The following is a 19,127-nucleotide window of genomic DNA, read 5'->3' on the forward strand; positions in this document are numbered from 1 at the left end:
GTTAAAGCTATGGTTTTCCCAGTAGTGATGTATGGAAGTGAGAGCTGGACCATAAAGAAGGCTGATCGCCGAAGAATTGATGCTTTTGAATTATGGTGCTGGAGGAGACTCTTGAGAGTCCCATGGACTGCAAGAAGATCAAACCTATCCATTCTTAAGGAAATCAGCCCTGAGTGCTCCCTGGAAGGACAGATCGTGAAGCTGAGGCTCCAATACTTTGGCCACCTCATGAGAAGAGAAGAATCCTTGGAAAAGACCCTGATGTTGGGAAAGATTGAGGGCACTAGGAGAAGGGGACGACAGAGGACGAGATGGTTGGACAGTGTTCTCGAAGCTACGAACATGAGTTTGACCAAATTGCGGGAGGCAGTGCAAGACAGGAGTGCCTGGCGTGCTATGGTCCATGGGGTCACGAAGAGTCGGACACGACTAAACGACTAAACAACAACAAGGGTGGCCATTGTGAGAACAGGATGCTAGACTAGATAGGCCACTGGCCTGATTCAGCTGGGTCTTACGTTCTTAGGGATATAAATGTGAGTCTTAATCTAGCAGTCTAAACCTATCAAAATGAAACAAAATCCATACGGTTTAATGTTTCATGTGTGAATATGGATTACAGAACATTAAATAGACTACAGAAATCATGACCAAACACGTAATTTCCTCTATTTTTGAGGTTCATGATTCCTTATGAAGCCAAAATGGCCCATGAGAACAGACATGAGAAAGTTTGCACAAATACGAAACAAATCATCTGGAGATGGCACAAAACGTAAGGGGTGAAAACTCCCCAAAGGATCCAATGAGAACATAGCATGCTCAGGGTCCAGAAAATGCTGGTTGACTTTTGAACATGGAAGTGGAGAATGAGGGGGACTGTGAATGGAATGAAGTGATCGGAATCCTGCACTCCAGCACTGCATGCTGAAACATTTTGTTGCAGCTCTCGCTCATGATAAGCAATTAGCAGATGTTAAACTAAGCAAGAGAGTTTAACAGCAAAGGAGCACAGAATTTCTCTCTGTTTTGGAAGAATTCAAGAAATGAGAAAAAGATCATATTAATAAAAGATAATAGAGGAGCAATTAAATGGAAAACTTACTGTTCCCACCTAAACGATGTGTGCATTGCAGCCTAATGGGATTTCGGTGCATAGCACCTTTTCACATAGATAAATTGTTTCTGTTGTAAAGACACAGACAGTCAATTCCTCCTGAATTCCTTGGGGTATACATTTGTGCAAACTGTCAAAATATATTGTCTTCCTCAAGTTTCCTGCCAGCATGCATTGTGGGACACACTTGATAGCCATATGCTTTTAGTATTCAGATTAAATCTCTACCTCGCTCTGGGTTGCACACAGAAAATGGGGCTCAAAATAGTGCTTGCTTAAAAGAAAATGTTTGCACACTATAAACAATAAGATACAGGATTATTGGCATGTTTTTTTAATAAAAAGAACTAGAAGAGTAATCTGTTTAAGACAGGAAATGGATAAAATATTTTTGTTGTTTTGTGTTATTAAGATGATAATAATAATAATAATAATAATAATAATAATAATAATAATAATTTATTATTTATACCCCGCCCATCTGGCTGGGTTTCCCCAGCCACTCTGGGCAGCTTCCAACAGAAAAATAAAACACAGTAATCTATCAAACATTAAAAGCCTCCCTGAACAGGGCTGCCTTCAGATGTCTTCTAAAAGTCTGGTAGTTTTTTTCCTCTTTGACATCTGTTGGGAGGGCGTTCCACAGGGCAGGCGCCACCACCGAGAAGGCCCTCTGCCTAGTTCCCTGCAACTTGGCTTCTCGCAACGAGGGAACCGCCAGAAGGCCCTCGGCACTGGACCTCAGTGTCTGGGCAGAATGATGGAGGTGGAGACGCTCCTTCAGGTATACTGGACCGAGGCCATTTAGGGCTTTAAAGGTCAGCACCAACACTTTGAACTGTGCTCGGAAACGTACTGGGAGCCAATGTAGATGTATTCCAAGATGTATTTGTTGAAACCTTCTGCTTGCTTCTAGGGGCCGTGGGATGAAGGGCTTGGCAATTCTGTATTTTAATTATTCAATTAATTCAAAATATAGTCCACACAGCAAGTGATCTTGCAATGCCACTGTCACTCCTGATTGGATCCTGGCTACCCGACCCTAGCCATAATTGGAAGAGTGGGGGGAATGAAGCATATAGTGCAAAGATGGGGAACCTGTGTCCCTCTGTTTGTTGTTATAACCCCATCAGGTTCAGCCAGCATAGCCATTGGCCAGCTGGAGTCCAACAGCACCCAGAGGGCCAAAGGTTCTTCATCCCTGTTATATCCAAAGTGACATCCAAAGTTTGCCCCACTCAGAGCACTCCCATTGAAATCAATGGGCTGGAGCAATTTATGTCATACCCTCCAATATTTCTCTGTTGAATATAGGGACGTCCCATTCCATAATGATAATTTTATTATTTATTGTATACCCCACACATCTTACTAGGTTGCCCCAGCTACTCTGGGTGGCTTCCAACATATCATAATAAAACATTAAACATTTTTTTAAAAAAATCCCTAGACAGGATTGCCTTCAGATAGCTCAGGGTTCGGAGAACTCCATACCCTCCAACATTTTCCCAATGACAACAGGGACATCGTAAGTGGGACATTCTGGGATCAAATCAGAAACTAGGATGGCTTCTCTAAATCAGGGGTGTCCCTGGAAAATAGGGACACTTTGGAGGGTCTGTTATGTCAACTTATTTCAAAGGGTCTGAGTATGCTTTCGTTGGATATCATTTCTGGAGTTTGGCATTGGCTGAAAACTTTCCTTTGTGTGAGCAACTGCTTATGTGTTGTGACACTTTTCTGACATTCACACTCCATGTGTGGCTGTGGGACAGCAGTTCCACAACACTGAATACAGCCTCACTCTGGCTCCATAATGCTCCCACCATAATGACAATCCAAACACTTAAAATTATGGTTAATCATGGTTTTGTGTATGCGTTTTTGCTGTGTACACCTAACATACATTAAAAGCACCCACCCAAAGAATTTTGGGAACTGTAGTTTACCCCTCGCAGAGTTAAAATTCCTTGGACCCTTAACAAACTACCAATCCCAGGATTGGAGGGGGTGCTTTAAGTGTATAGCGTTCCATAGTTCCATCAGTGCAAGAATGATTGCTCTCACAATAGAACTTTTCCTCCCTCTCCTCCCCTCCCATGCACCTGCTAGATCTATTCTAGGGGTTCCTCCAACCTCAAGCAGATTTTGGGGTCCACAGAGCATGCACAGAGGAGAAGGGAAACTTCCCATTATGGTTTAGTTGAGTACCACTCACAGTGTGTGTACACAACCATATGCCATTTATATGGTCTTTTATGAGGTGAAAGGAATCTTTTTACAGTTGCCCATTTATTTCGATTATGACTTGGCATGCAGCCTTGAGGCATCTGCAGGAGAGGTGCTCTGCATTCACTGAGGATCTTGCTGCTCTCTGACTGTGGAATCCTGTCTGCCACAAGCCCCACATGAGGTGGGGTAAAAGACAGGAAAATCTGGTCATGGGGTTTGGATGGGAGGAGATTGTGTGTTCAGACCTTTAAACCTCTCCCTTAAATACATAAATTGGTTTGGTTTTTGGCAGAATTTAGGCCACAACTTTATTGATTACAAGTGAGTGGTTGTATAGGCTCTGGTTCGACTAGCTCCCTGCACCGTTGCAGGCAGTGCTGACCCAGAGCTCTATCGTAGGTCAGCCAAGGGTGAACACCTGGAATGGCAGAAAGCCAGGGACATGCTATATCCACCACCCAGATGTCCCCCTGGACTCAGGCATGAGCACAACCAGCTGCACTGGGAAATGGATGGGCGCTGGAGGGATATTCGCACCACGGCACCACGGTGCCAGATATGCTTAAGACGGCCCTGGGCACAACCCCTCTCAGGGTTGACCAAACCATTGAGTCCCTGGATTCCTTTAACGGAATACCCCTTCACATAGGGATGGCAAGAGCATTCCCCCATCCCTATCACCTGAACCAGTGCCTATCCACAACATTACAAGTTATGATGATTTGCTACATGGCAGGCGAAACGCAAATGACACTAGCCAATCAGCCAAGTGGGGAAAATTCCTGCCGTGCCTCTATCCCAACGACAGAGGACACATGACGGCATAGCAAGGTCAAGCGCGCAAGCCCTAAATATAAGAAGAGGTGGGCGGGTGTTCCGATGCACTGACCAAGAGAGAAAGCTCAGGGTCATGTGCATTGGCATATATAGGTCCCTTGATACATTTTGGCTAGGGCCCATTGGTCAGATTGAACCCAGAATCAAGGGACCTACCAATCGGGTGTTGTGGCTATCCAATTGTACCCACCCACAACACAAGGGTTTGGTTGTCAGGTCTCACCGCAACACATGCCCTCTTTGAGGGAGGACACGATCTCTCTAGTACTTCAATGTGCACAGCAGACCAGGCTACTCATCTGCTGGGTGCAGACTGCATGTTAAGGGTCATGCTTTGGTACAGAGGCATTTATGTGATCAGATGGGTGACATCTGCAAAGCAACTGATCAAAAGAGCAGCTCATGCATTGCAGTTCTTTGTAGAAAATTAATTAATCCAGCCAACTGAAATTGTGGACTTGTTAACCATCCCAACCTCTGCACACCCGAACAAATGTTCCAAAGCGCTATGCACTCATCATGTTGAGAAAATTCAGATCACTTCACTGTGAGTTGGCCAGGTGCTAAAAGTAGATAATGGGAATAATGCTTCTGCAGCACTTTTCTCTGCCTGAGTCCATAGCTGCAATTGCTGCCTTACATCCTTCTGATGGGTTTTAGACTGGTGTGTTTTTTGGGGGGAGGGGTGGCTTTTTTGCTTCTAAATAGCTCTGACCGAAATTAGTAGTGCTCACTCTTTGCTACAGTGAAGAAAGCCCCAGAAATGTAATCTCAGTTAGTGGAGGAGCATCTCCACCCCCATCGTTCAACTGAGGTCCAGCTCCGAGGGCCTTCTGGCGGTTCAATCACTGTGAGAAGTGAAGCTACAGGGAACCAGGCAGAGGGCCTTCTCGTTAGTGACGCCCTCCCATCAGATGTCAAGGAAATAAACAACTATCTGACTTTTAGAAGACATCTGAAGGAAAGTTTGATGTTTGATGTTTTATTCTGTTTTTAATGTTTCTGTTGAAAGCTGCCCAGCCAGATGGGCGGGGTAGAAATAATAAATTGTTGTTGTTTAGTCATTTAGTCGTATCCAACTCTTCGTGACCCCGTGGACCAGAGCATGCCAGGCACTCCTGTCTTCCACTGCCTCCCGCAGTTTGGTCAGACTCATGTTCGTAGCTTCAAGAACACTGTCCAGCCATCTCATCCTCTGTCGTCCCTTCTCCTAGTGCCCTCAATCTTTCCCAACATCAGGGTCTTTTCCAGGGTGTCTTCTCTTCTCATGAGGTGGCCAAAGTATTGGAACCTCAGCTTCAGGATCTGTCCTTCCAGTGAGCACTCAGGGCTGATTTCCTTCAGAATGGATAGGTTTGATCTTCTTGCAGTCCAGACTTCCGGTCTGTCGCGGCGGAGAGAAGGACGCAGGGACCTCGCGTGCCGATGTCCCTGGCTTCGCGGAGGGGGGGGAGGTCCGCAGAGCGAGCGGATTCCCCGTAAAAACACTGGGTAGAGAGTCCCGGTGACTCACGCGCCCAGCGGCTGCTCCATTTTTTGCGGATCCCCCGCTGCCCGAGAGCTCAGTAGAGCGATCGAGAGCCGGTGGGGTGCAACCGCGGGAGCCATTTTGGGCTTGATCTTACCTCCGAGAAGTGAAGCTCCGAGTCCCGACCCGGCAAGCGGCAGATTCTTCCGAAATAAATTCGAACTTCCAAAAAAGTAAGTGGAATTGTGATTACGGACTTTAAATTCGTTAATTGGAAAAATAGGAGAGACTCTAAAGAAACGGAAGTCGGTCTCTTCCTAATGGAAAATTGAGAGGCGCTATAAATAACCTTAAGCTGAACGATAAAGGACTTTTGAGATTGTGGACCTGAGAGAAAGAAGACCTTTTTGAACCCTCTCAACTCCCGAGTCCGGCCCCCCTTGAGGTACAGCATCATTAAGGGGGAGAGCGCTTTGACAGCTGTCAAAAAGCTGTCAAGCTGTCAAAAGACCGGGTGGACTGCTTTTACTGTTAAAATCGGAAAAATTGGATGAAAATGTGCTAGAATTGTTTAATTTTGGATTTAAGAATGGACTTGTGATTGAGTTAAAAGACAGAGGAAAAGACCAGCCAAAATGGAGTCGACCGTCTGAGAAAGGAATTTTCCAGTACCTCTTTGTTCTCCACCTCCTGTTTGTCTGCGGTCAGGAGAAATATGAAAACAAAGTACTCTCGAGCCTTCCAGGAGGCTGTGCTAAACTATCTACAAACATGGGAGGATATCTACAAGGAACGGCAGCATCCCAATTTACCAGCAGATGAGGACGAAGTCCAAGCCCAGGATATAGAGGAAAATTTGACTTTAGAGACTGTGGAGATTGAATCTGGATGTCAGGAGGAACAATTGGATGAAAATTTTAAAGAGGACTTGGACTTTAAAAAATATGTTTGGGATGAAGCAAAGCATGGACCTCAAAAGGAAGAAAATCAAATAGAGCAAGACAATGAGAAGCAAAGGAATTTGAGGATTGATGGACTTGAAGATCCTGGAGGGGGTGAAATGTGGGATGATGTTAGGGAGGAGTGGAAAAGACAGGGGCAGGGGGGGACAAGGGCCTGGAGATGGACATGGGAAAGAATGGGTGTGGGGTGAATATTTTAGTTAAAAGACTTTGTCTTTAGTTTCTGAGAGACGGTTTTTCGAAATTTTGGCTTGCTTAACGGAAATGCTGATCCAATTGGGGGAAAAGATTTAGGGAGAGGAGATGGAGTCTAAAAATGAATGGGAAAAGTTGTGCTTTCTGGAGGGAATTATAAGAGCAGCTTAGGAAAGAATTTAAGTGAATGTAAATTTTTGTAAGATAAGTTAGGTCTAGGCAGAAGGCTGCCTACTCTCCTTTCCTTACTCTGAGATACTCAGTGGCAGGGGGTGCTCGGAGGGGTGAGGAGGGGATATAATGGAACCTTGGAAATGCTGTGCCCCACGGATTTCTCTTGTGGCAGGAGGGGGTCTGTGGGAGGGCAGCATGGAAAAGGAGGAGGGTTGAGTTAATATTATAAGAAAAGGATTTTAAACTGAAATAGAAAACCCGCCATCAATTTTAGATTTTGTTTTAAGGAAAACCAGGAGGAAGACCACCGAGGAAGTCACAAGTATAAGGTTAAGGTAATAAGAATTGGGGAGTTAAAACTCTCCCCTATTATGTTTATGTCTGTATTGTGTCAAGGTATATCTATGAAAGAGCTGGGGGAAACCAACCCTCAGAACTCCTCCACTCCTGTCCTCTCAGTGGCAGGGGGGGGAAGAGGGGGGAGGAGGGAGGGGGGAGGCTAAACCCAACTTACAATGGACCCCTTTGATGCTCAAAGCACACTGGTTTCACTGGTGGCAGAGGTGAACCAGTGGGTGGAGGGAGAACGAAGGGACAGTATTACAGTGGTACCTCGGTTTATGAACACAATTGGTTCCGGAAGTCTGTTCATAAACTGAAGCGTTCATAAACTGAAGCGAACTTTCCCATTGAAAGTAATGGAAAATGAATTAATCTGTTCCAGACGGTCCGCGGTGTTCATAAACTGAAGCGTTCATAAACTGAAGCGAACTTTCCCATTGAAAGTAATGGAAAGTGGATTAATCCGTTCCAGATGGGTCCGCGGAGTACTTTAACTGAAGCGTTCATAAACTGAAGCATGGGTGTAATTGGTTCCGGAAGTCTGTTCATAAACTGAAGCGTTCATAAACTGAAGCGAACTTTCCCATTGAAAGTAATGAAAAATGAATTAATCCGTTCCAGATGGGTCCGCGGTGTTCATAAACCGAAAATTCATAAACCGAGGTGTTCATAAACCGAGGTTCCACTGTATATTGTATGTTTGTGTAGTTTGTGTAGTTTTGTTTGTAAAATCAATAAAAATCATTTTTTTTAAAAAAAAGATCTTCTTGCAGTCCATGGGACTCTCAAGAGTCTTCTCCAGCATAAACCCCATCAGACTCTCAATCTCTCCCTACATTCTGGTCTTCTGTATCCTGTATATCTGCTTAAAAACAATATATTCCATTTTGATTTTAATAATAAATAAGTTGAAAAGTGGATTACCAAAATAAAAATATATATAGTCCAACCCCCTGCAATCCAGAAATGTCAACTAAAACATCTATGACACTATGCCCCAATCTTTTGCAGCAGATTTGGAGAGAGGGCCCTGAAGAGGGGAGGGGGAAAGCAGCAAAATTATTTCTCCCTCCATTGCAGAAAACTCTGCTTCAGCAAAGAACAGGGACACAACTGACTAGAACCGAATAGGAAAAAAATCTAAAACAGTAATGAAATCCCCACAAAACCCCTGCTAGAGGGGAAATGGTTCTGCTGCACTCAGTGCCAGATTTACATACAGTATAAGGTAAACAACTATAGCTTAGGGCTCCACTCTCTTGGGGCCCCCAAAAAGATTAAAGGAAAAAAACCTGGATGTACATTTCCAAAATATAAGATAAAAAACAAATAAAACAAAAACCTACATACAGCATCAGTGTTTTGTGTTGTGTAGGCTCCTGTGATGTAAGCAATGGGCCCCGCCTGCTAGCCTGTGCCGTAAAATATCACTGGTTTGCTCATTTCTTTATACAGGGTGCCTACATTTTGCATGTGCAAATGGCTTTAATTACGTATTAGGTCCATAAATTGCCATGTAGCATATATTCAACACAAAAAACAGCAACAATTTGTTTTCGACAAAGGACGGCTGGACATATAAAGGGCTCCATTACCTTCCGTTGCTTAGGGCCTCATCAAACCTAAATCCGGCCCTGGCTGAACTCTAATCACAAGTAGTGGCAGAGCCAAGTGTAGACTTCCAAATTCTGGGTGCCACCTCTTTAAAAGTCCCCTTTCTAGGGCTCACTGACTACCAATCAGATGGTTTGGGGGATGGAAGGACATACTTGAGAAAGGCCTCTGAAATGGAATGGAATTCGCCGACCGGCTTATTTGCAGAAAGGGGATTCTTAAGGTTCTCTTGTCCCATTCATAGACATGGGTCAGAGTCCCAGCCTCTTTGGAACTGAACCAGACTGATGGTTTCTGGTTATGGACTGAAGCATTCCTAGGCCCGAGAAGTTAAATAAAAAAGTCCTGTCTTTGCTTCTTCTTCTGTGCTCTGCAAAGAATTAGATCAAAGGTTTGTGATCCAGCCAGAAGGTAAACATACTTTCCCTATTGCTGGATCACAGTGGCAACCAGAATTTCAGGGATTCTGCTACGGGCTATGCTAAACTATCTTGTCCCTCAAGATCTCAGATCCAATTAGGGGGCGATGTTTGTACCTGGATTTCAGCTTTTGTATGCCAGGTTATGGAAAACATTCTTCCTCCAGTGTAAGGGGGAAGGTTTATAGGGAACAGCCCCCCCCCTCAGGTTGAGTTCCTCTCAGAGCAGTAAGTCCAGCAGAGGATCAGATTACAGGAGTCAGGAAGTAGAGGGGGAGAGACAAGGCTCTAGCAGCATCAAAGAGCCTCCACATCGAGTGGAGAGGAAGGAAGCTGGGGAGGAAGGGACGGGAGAGCAGTCAGAAGGACGGCCCTTCCCCCCCGACGCCTGAATTGAGGCGTACGGCACCCCGTAGGACAAGGGGGAGGCGCTTTGGAGTTCCCAAGCTGCTATGTTGGGCGCGAAACAGAAAGAAGCCATTGTGAGGTTCTGACTCAGACTAAGCAGACATGTTTTCCAGAGACTTTGCATTGTAAATAGAATGTACAATAAAAAACACCTTAAAGACAAGCAGGTGTGGAGCGTCGTTACTCAAGAGTAGCCGCAAGAACCCCTGACATCCAGTATAGAAAGTTTGAGATCTAGCACTTCCCCTGAAGACCACAAGGAATACATGAAGATACCCTTCCATGTGTCAAAGGTCTCAGAAACAGTGGAGATAAGAACAATATGGGGAGAAAGTGAGTAAGAATTTTTGAGAAGGGGCTAGAAAAAAATATCTAGGGGAGATTAGGAGACAAAATCTGGATAGAGAAATATGGGGAGAAATATATTGATTCTGGACTGGAAGAAATTTCTGGTCACAGCACCCAGATAGATCCTAGAAGGAGCTGGAAGAAAGAGCGATAAGACTGAATTTAGCACATGCCTTTTAGGGAAAGGAAGGTTCATGAATCATTGGTACAATGCCTCTTTTTTGGAGTATGAAAAGACTGTGGAAATTTATATCACTCTCATGCTGTCTAGGGAGGGACATAATTCATTCACCCTGCCATTGGAGCCAGACTGGCGCACTACAGTTTTGTACTGACCAGTTTCTCTTTAAAGATTTTAATGAGTGTCACGCCATAGTCAGGCATGATAATTGCTCCATGGAACAATAAAATCAGCACGTTTCAACTAACTGGTTAAAAGCAAATTACTGTTTTTTAGCCATGGTTAGAAGGGTGTTGCTCAATGACTTTCTGCTGCTTGTAATTACTGGTGAACTCTTCAATCATGTAACCTCCCACATGGAAAGGTTAATTGCTATGATTCTTTTTCTTCTTATAATTAACAGAAGACACCTCTTAATGTATTTCATGGTAATTACTAGAGCTAGCGCGTATGGAGGAAAGTAAGTGATGGGAGGGTAATGCATTAATGGAAAAAGTAGAATATGCAAAGTCTTGCTGTTTTCCACATACATAATAGCATCTTTGGGTTGTTAAAGAATACTTGAATCTTACTTAGATTTGCCTGAAATTTAATATGATTATGGAAGTGCTAGACTTACTTCATTGAAAACAAACTCACAGGTCTTTTTACATTACAGATGTTCTAACATGTTTTAAATATTTGATTGTATTGTTAAGTATGTCATTTCTTTATCACCAATGTAATTACCCCATTGTGCTCCTTTGGGAGGGTGGGATATACATTTAATAAATAACAGCTTTGATCAGCTGGCTAAACCATGCTACTTTTTCCTGTCATCTTTGGCAGTTCTACATATTCAAATAATTTCTCCTGCCACTCCATTTTAGTTGGTATTTTATCACCCTTCCACCACCTGGCTATCAGCATTCTCGCATCAGTGGTTGCATACATGAATACCTTCCTTAATTCCAGGTTCCGCTGCACTAAAAATATTGACTCGCCACAGTTGTAGAACAACCATCATATGGAGTTTGAGTGGGACTTGAATGGCAAGGGCAAGCTCTGCAGATCAAAGTAATCAAATGGGCAGGTAGGGGGCATTATAAAACTTATAGGAATACAAATATTAGGAGAAGACGCCTTCACCCCACTATGGTTCCCCTTTATCACATACACAACCAAACAAGAAAACAACAAGAATCCGCCAACAGCATACAAATCAGTCTGGCTAACCTGATCCAAAAATACACAGACACACACCCCACCCTCACATAAAAACGAATCTCACTACAGCCAACCAAGACAACCAACCACACTCTAGGCCACCCCCAGCCTCTCTCACCACCAAGGAAATAAAACAAGCGATTAGTAAGAGAACCCATACAGTGACACTGACACAAAAACCCGACATACACAAAGTAGAAAAATAGAAGCATAACCACACCACACCACTCACCGTTTTCCCCTCCCCCTCCTTCTCCCTCTTTTCTTTCCAACCTAATACTGCCAGCAACACTAATGTCTCACAACAAATGAAACTGATCTGTAGGAAACACAACTTGAAAAAAGAGACAATGCATGTATTTTTGTAACCAAATTTATTTATTTATTTATTTTTGTAAATAAAAATAGATTTTTTTTTAAAAAAATTACAGACATAAATTGGTCCCTTGATTATCTACAAGACAGAATGGAAAATGGGGAAGGAAGATTCTATCCTCTTCCCCTGGGTAATCTATTCAACCTGGGGAAAAGAGTCCCCAGGTATCTGGTAGCACCTTGGAGGGTCAGCTGAAGATAATAGAGGTGGCCAGATGGGAAATTGCAGACAGCAGATCATGAGCCTCAGGCAAAAAGATAGCAGCACCTCTGTTCTGCTCTTTCTCTTGAGCACAACATTCCAGGTCATGGAAGACAAAAGCACAGCACCTCATCCCACACAGCCTGCTACACCCACCTGCACAGCTTCATTCATGGGCTGTCTAGCATAAGCTCTGCAAGGGAGGGGAAAGAGTGGTCCAATGGCTTGGGTTAGTTGGATGGTTGTCTTTTTCTAGTCAACTCTGAGGTCAGCTGTGGAGTGTGGCTTAGAAGAGCCATTGCAGCATTCATACCACCTGTCGGTTCCTAAGAAATGCACACAGATGCAGAAGTCGTCCGGTTCTCCATGTCTTCCAGACTGTGCTGAGCTAGAAGTCACAACATAAGCTGGAAGAGGCAGGCGAACAGTCAGCTTCCCTCTCAGCCAGGCAGCATGGTGCTATGGCTGACAGCACAGTTCTGGAAGATACTAGCCTTGTCCTGCCTGCTGTGACCAGGGCAGGTGCATCCATTCAGGCGACCTTGGCAGCTGCCTAGGGCGCCAGAATTTAGGGGCGCTGGCCAGCCTGCCCTCCACCCTCCGTCCCCTGGTGCTGAGCGGCTTCAGGCCGCTCTCCAGAGGCACGTGTGTGCCTCCAGAGAACGGCCTGAAGCCGCTCTACAGCTGACAGGTGCAGTGGAGGCGAGCAAGAGCCTGGTGCCACCTCGCTGCGCCTGTCAGCTGTAGAGTGGCTTCATGCCGCTATCATGAGGCACGCGTGCGCGCCTCTGGAGAGCGGCCTGAAGCCCCTCTACAGGCTACAGCTGACAGGTGCAGCTAGGTGGCCCCATGCTCGCGCTCCCGCGCAAAGCTCCAGAGGCGAGCGGGAGCCTGGGGCCACCTCCGCGCCTCTCAACTGTTTTTTATTTTTTTTATTTTTTCTACGTTTTATTTTTTTCTACTTTTTATTTTTTCTATTTTCTATTTTTCTATTTTATATTTTTATTTATTAATTATTATTGGGGGGGGGCGCCAGAAGGTGATCTCGCCTAGGGTGCAAAACACCCTAGCACCGGCCCTGGCTGTGACTGGTCACAACGCACAGCAAAATCCAGTCATTTTAGCTGAAAATGTATTCTTGTTTCTCAGATTCTTTTTCAGCTCAGGGGGGGGGGAGTTATGGCAAAAGCTAAAAAGCGAAACTTTTCTTTGAAACAGTTTGAAACACTTACCAGGTGTAACCCATTCCTCTGGGAAGTGGCTGTTGTTGTTTAAACTAGGTGCAAGACTCTGATTGGGGAGCCAAATCACAAATATTGTAACAATTTACAATATTTACAACAATTGTGTTTTGGGATTGGAAAAGTAAGAGAGTCTGGTGTCCTTAATTAACAGCAGTTAAGCTTACTGTGTGATCTGAAAGGGGAGAAAGCTACCTGACAATGCCTAAGAATTGTGCAAAAGTATTCTCCCACCCCCTTTCAAATCAGAATTCTCTCCTTGTTACCAGAACAGAGCATTTGCTTCTTTCCGGAACAATATATTGCATAGCCTCTGCTGACTGCATCACAAATAAATCCCAAACATCACACAACCTTTGAAATTAGAGCAGGCACACACACGAAATCTTCACATCAAGCTTTCTGCCTTGCTTTTTCCTCAATTCCCTGTGCTCTACAGTGACGAGTGCCTTCACCTTTAAGTGGAAGTTTCAGATCTTCAGTTTCATACAGGAGAGAGATGAAGGCCTGCAGTCATCTGACTGGGCTGCTAAAATAATATTCCGTTAAAATGCATTCATCAGAATGAACCTGGATTTCCAAGAGAGATTATTCTGCTTCCTGAACCTGCTGTGGGTTCGCTCTGATGCTCTCTCTGCACAGCAAAGGCCTGCAGCTCAGTGGAAGAACAAGTAATGGTCTTGCAAGCAGATCTCAGGTTTAATCCCCAGCATCTTCAAGTAGGGCTGGTGCAGGACCTGCCTGAAAATCTGGAGAGATTCTGCCAGTCAGCAAAGACAAAAACAGAGCTTTGTGAACTAATGTTTTGATTCTGTACACAGCAGCTTCTGGTTTTGGAGCCACTGTTTTCACTTCTGCTTTAGCATATTACTCAAACGTATTCCTTGTTGTCCGTCTATCTGGATAGCACAGTTGGTTAGAGTGAGGTGCTGATAACACCAAGGTTGCCCTTTAGATTTTCCTGCATTGCAGGTGGTTGGACTAGATGATCTACAGGGTCCCTTCCATGTTTTTGAGTCTATCTATATTTTATAGTGTTTTTCATCAGGCATGACCTCAAACTGGTTTACATCACATACGGTGCATTTTGTATGTCATTTTCACCTACAGTACTGTATAGTACTTCCCTATTTTTTACACATGGTTTGTCTGGAGAACTGCATTGCAAAATTAGAAGTGTGAATTTCAAAGGATGCCTGTGTTTTGGTTCACATACAGGTGAAACTCAGAAAATTAGAATATCATCGAAAAGTGCATTTATTTCAGTAATGCAACTTAAAAGGTGAAACCAATATATGACATAGATGCATGACATGCAAAGCAAAATATGTCAAGCCTTTATTTGTTGTAATTATAATTGTAATTATGTGTCGTTAGGCAGGTCAATTATAAATGGAATGTAATTAATGAAATGTAATAGTGATGTTTATTTTTGTATTATTGTAACAATTTGTTTTATTGCTGTGGAATTTCCAAAAGAAAGCATTTGTAAAAATTAAAAAAAAAGTTGCATTACTGAAATAAATGCACTTTTCGACGATATTCTAATTTTTCGAGTTTCACCTGTATTGTTTCAGAACGCTTGCCTTTCATTAAAACTGAAACAAATTTCTCCCCCATCACTGCTCCCAGGTACGTGGAGTTAGGACTGCAGCCCCCAGGAGTACCAACTTAAATAAAATATTGGAGGGCACAGGTAAGCCCTTCCCTACATAATTGATCACATGATGTAGCATGCACACACAATTTGAATGGAAATGCCCATCACACTTGGGTGGGTGGCCCTTCAAATATTTTATTGGGTGTGTGAAGGGATCTTGGCCCCTAGGAGCTGGCTCCTACCGCAGCTTCACTAGTTGTAAGTTAAGTTGATGGGTGGTAAATGCACAAAATATGGCTAATTGTCTATTAACATTATTTTCCATTTTCAAATGCAACAACTGGATTTCTTTTCAAGAAGCCTCCTGAAGCTTTCACTTGGAAGGAGACTCAAAAGGCCACTTTTTGTCAAATAAAGAGGCACCTTGAACATACTTTATATCACACGCAGAGAGACACATATATTTCAATAAAGAAATATTGTTATATGCATTTTAATATGAACTTGTTGTTATTACAGGAAAATCTAAAAATGTCAAGAATTCTGAGGTGGGGGGAAATCTCAAAATGCCACTGGCATAAAGCTCTGTCTGATAGGTTTATAAACTTGCACATTAATGATAGTTTATTTACTCGCATATCTTCTAGAGCAGGCATCCCCAAACTTCGGCCCTCCAGATGTTTTGGACCAAAATTCCAATCTTCCCCGCCCACTGGTCCTGTTAGCTAGGGATCACGGGAGTTGTAGCCCAAAACATCTGGAGGGCCACAGTTTGGGGATGCCTGTTCTAGAGCCTTCAAATGCATTATTTTAAATCTATTTCATATGATATCATTTCATTACCACTTTTCTGCATTTGAGAGCCCAGGGTGGTAAACTACCTAAATATACAATGTATACAATAAAAGTACCTAAATAAATATATATTTTTCTTAAAGCAAAAATCCAAAATAGTATCACCCACTGAAATTTCAATGAACGTTTGAGTTTCAAAGGCACCTAAACACCATCATCATAAGAGTGCCATGTACTTGCCCAGTTTGGGAATTCCATGAATGAGATGCTACCATGGATAAATTTAGCAGCAGAAATGGCTTCCACTCTTCCTGAGATTAATGCCTCTGTTGCTTGTACTTGTTCCCTCTCCTGCAGTCAGTTGGCTGCCCTGAATGAATTAAGGAACTCCAAAGAATGCATACTATTCACTGGCCCTGTTCATGCATCACAATAATCCAATTTGTCTAAAACAGTGGTTCAACTCTGAGTCATCCCCTCTCCCCACATGCCGCCAGCTTGGCTCAGAGAAGCCATACTATGGCCTGCCATGTCACCCAAGACCAGGCTATGGTTTGTCTGTTTAAAACAAAATTGTGGGTATTTCCTAAAGGAAAGAAAAAAGACAGTGACGCCACAGTCCAACACAGAATTAGGCATTAATTCAGACTTCAGTACACCTACCTTCATTTTGGGTTGTGCCCTGTATTCTCAGTTTGAACAACATCTGCTGAAGTTCTGAGGGGTTTCCTCCAAGTTTATACAGTGGTACCTCGGGTTACAAACACCTTGGGTTACAAACACTTCGGGTTACAGATGCCGCTAACCCAGAAGTAGTACCACAGGTTAAGAACTTTACCTCAGAATGAGAACAGAAATTGCGGTGCGGCGGCAGCTGGAGGCCCCGTTAGCTAAAGTGATACCTCAGATTAAGAACAATTTCAGGTTAAGAACAGACCTCTGGAACGAATTAAGTTCATAACCAGAGGTACCACTGCACATGAAACTTCAGAGGCAATAAACTTTTGAAAAATTGTCTGTCACCGAATAAGGTGATATGTTGAATACCATATTTCTTGTTGGAGTACCTAACCAAACCAAATCAATTTTATAAGCTAATTCTTTCCTGTCTGCTTGTTTTTTTTTGTTAAGCACAATATATAACTCATACCTATCCAATTGCCAAGGGCTATTTTTTCTTTTTTAAAAAATGCATTTGAAAGGGGGGGGCATACTAAGTATGGCACATCTCTGTTGTGGAGAAGAAGCATAAATTGTGGATTTGTGAGGTTTGAAAAGATTTATTCTCTCTATTCCATTTTCTTTCCATTCTACTACACTCCTCCATTGAATGCTCAGTGGGGCTTTTCTTCCTTTCTTTTTTTAATGCAGTGTGATTTAAACATGCCATTTGGTTGAGTATTTTCAACCCAGGTTGGATAAATTCTCCCTAACACTCTTTGCATACAATCCTTTGTAAAAATTATCCTGCACACACCCTTTCTTTCTTTCTTTCTTCCTCTCTGCTGCCATCCCTCAATATAAATATTCTTATTTCAGCTCACAATGATAGCATAAGACCTGCTGTGATGAACAGGAGCCCTACTAGAGCACCATCATTCACTGAAATGAAACTTGTGCAGGAAAACTGACACACACTTCTATTTATTTTACTTACCTGCAGACTTTTAACTAGCAGTGCAAGATAATAGTCATGAAACAATGAAGTGCAACATTTCAAGTTCTGTCCTTTTAAGTCCAGACTCTTGCTGAGAGCACAGCATATAAAGGTATAAAAATAATCTTGTACCTGTTGCACTGGCGAGCGGCTGCAGAGGCCACTCAGGGAATGGGGGAGATGTGGCAAGTGGCTTCAGTGCGCAGTCGGTGTTGATGCTGGGGAGGGGGCATGGTTGATGCATAGGCTATTTAAGCCCCGCTCATCCCACCCCTCACCCTGAGAGAGTAGGATTTTTTTGTTTATCAGCTGATTGGCTTTGCTGGTGGGACTTTTTCCCTACTCTGCACTGAAGTATTCAGTGAGTGTTATCAAATAGGTTATTGGCCACATCGGCAAGTAGTGGGGGAAGTTATGAGGTTGTCAAGGTTTGGTGAGCTAGGGTAATTCTCAAAAATTATTTCCTGTAGCACAAATGGATGAACCTTTGCCTATTAATGACTAAAATGAGGTATATTCCATTGAAATGTTAAAAAAGGTTACGCACAAACCGTTTTAAATTATTTTGTATGCCGTTTTACCATTTCATAAACTTGTATTAACAACTAGTGTCATTCAGCCCATTCAGTAAATGGGCGCTAGAACATGTGAGAGGAGCGGCGGGGCCACGGCCTTCCCTCCCTCTCTGCGCTCGGCTGCTGTGTCTGGGAGGAGAAGGGGAGGCAGCCTTCTGAAGCCCGCTTCCTCCCGAGTAGACCTGCCTTCCCTCCCTCTCTGCACTCGGCTGCTGCATCTGGGAGGAGAAGGGGAGGCAGCCTTCTGAAGGCCGCTTCCTCCCGAGTAGACCTGCCTTTCCTCCCTCTCTGCACTCGGCTGCTGCGTCTGGGAGGAGAAGGGGAGACAGCCTTCTGAAGCCCGCTTCCTCCCGAGTAGACCTGCCCGGCGGGGTGAGAGAGAGAGAAGGAAGGAAGATACCCCCGCACTTCCTTACCCTCTCCTTCTTCTTCCTCCGCGAGAGCCAGTTGCCATGAGAGTGTCCTGGGCGCGAGAGCAAGTGTCTCTGCGTCCAATCCCTGTGTCCGTGGGGCACATGCGCAGTAGCACGGACACAGGGACACACGGAATACTGGACGCAGAGACACTTGCACTTTATTATATAGGATTCTATATATATATATTGTATCAAATTTGGACACAACACCACATTCCACAATGGGGAGTGTTCTTAGCAACACAGGGTATACAAATGCCACACCTGTGCAAGGTAAAAGCCCCTTTTTGGGACCTCAAAACTCAGCCAGCAGACCCTGCCGGGCATGCTTGGAAAAGAACCTACAGGAGTGGTAGCAAAACATCGTCCTCTAGTGGCGTCTATACTGTTACTGTAGCTAAAAAAAGCTTCCTTGTGTGATTGATGACCCTTTATAATGTTGTATATATGTGACTCTAAAGCTTGGGTTCAGTTTTATATCTGCTTACAGTGACTTCAAAAATGGTCAAAAAACTGATAAATAATTTTTTTAAATCATTTTGTGCGTGAGGTTTTTTTAATCAAATTTCTTTGAAAGTAAGATTTTATCTAATCTTTAATGAAATCTCATCATATATGATACAGGGAAATGAGGTTGTAAAAAAATCATCACCCTAGTGAGCACCCTCAGGCACCTTTAAAGGGGAAAGGTGTGATCCTAGGCATAGCTGCCAAGTTATCCCTTATTTTAAGGGATTTTCCATTATGCTGAATAGGCTTCCTC

The sequence above is a fragment of the Zootoca vivipara genome, chromosome 2 (assembly GCF_963506605.1).
Source record: "Zootoca vivipara chromosome 2, rZooViv1.1, whole genome shotgun sequence".
NCBI lineage: Eukaryota > Metazoa > Chordata > Lepidosauria > Squamata > Lacertidae > Zootoca > Zootoca vivipara.